Source organism: Etheostoma cragini, chromosome 11, assembly GCF_013103735.1.
Source record: "Etheostoma cragini isolate CJK2018 chromosome 11, CSU_Ecrag_1.0, whole genome shotgun sequence".
Taxonomy (NCBI): Eukaryota; Metazoa; Chordata; class Actinopteri; order Perciformes; family Percidae; genus Etheostoma; species Etheostoma cragini.
In genome coordinates this window covers 385,246-386,377 of record NC_048417.1, presented here as the reverse complement: position 1 = coordinate 386,377, position 1,132 = coordinate 385,246, and the positions used below count along the sequence as shown (strand labels likewise).

Sequence of the window (1,132 nt, the reverse complement as noted above, 5' to 3'; positions counted from 1 at the left end):
AATAAATCATAAAAAACCATAAGAGTCATAGGATAGTATGTCAAAAATTCATAGAAAATCATAAAAAGTATAAAAAGTGATAAAAATTCATAGTATTGTATGTCAAAAAATCATAAAAAGTCATAGCATAGTATGTCCGATATACTCCAACAAGAGCTTTTTGCCATCCGGTACCATATACCTTGACTTTAGTATAACTTTCTGACGTGGTAAACTATGGTAATCTTGTTTTCGACGTACTGTACTATATCTTTTTTGTGTCTTTTGCAACCTATAATCCTATAATACTCATACTCAGCTATGCTCAAAAGCACATCACACCAAACTGTATGTGAAAAATCAGATATTTTTTAAATTTCCTGTTTACGCCAATATGTACACACTGTCTCCAGCAGCGTGTTATAACTAATCAAATGGAGGGTCCCTGTAAGTTGTGTGTAGTTGTGTGTATTATTGATGACGTTACACCAGAAAAACACTCAGACACTATGGAGCCTCTGCACTTTATTCAATGATAAACTTAACTTTGTGATATTTGTATAACGTTTGTGACATACTGGGATGAAACTCTTTCTAAAGGATGACAACAACAACAACAACAACAACAACAACAACCACAACAACATCCGTTGTGTGGATGTACAGAAACACTTTGTTTTGCAGCAAACAACAAGAACAGTATGACAGAGGTGCTAATTGGTCCCGTATGAAAGTATACAAAGTGAGTGTGTGTCTCAGTGTGTGTGTGTGTCTCAATGTGTGTGTCTGTGTTTGTATCTGTGTGTGTCTGTGTGCTGATCTGTGTATGTTTGTGTTTATCTGTGTGCGTATCTATGTATGTGTGTCTGTGGGTGAGTGTGTCACAAACATGATTGATAAAAAACCTTTAAAATGACCTTTTAGTGTGATATTTCATGCAGGAGGTTAAGCGTTGTTTATTTAATCTGTTAATCCTAAATGTAGTAACACAGATGACACGTAGACGCTGTTAATGGAGCATCATAACTATGTAAGACGAGGACGCTGTTCATGGAGCATCATAACTATGTAAGACGTAGACGCTGTTCATGGAGCATTAAGACTATGTAAGATGTAGACGCTGTTCATGGAGCATCATAACTATGTAAGACGT

At 35.8% G+C, this 1,132-nt stretch overlaps 1 protein-coding gene across 1 annotated transcript in view; it reads left to right on the top strand.

Moving 5' to 3' along the window:
* The window catches only part of LOC117953068 (bone morphogenetic protein receptor type-2-like), a 13,657-nt gene that overhangs the window by 8,755 nt on the left and 3,770 nt on the right, over positions 1–1,132 (top strand). The window lies entirely within an intron of this gene.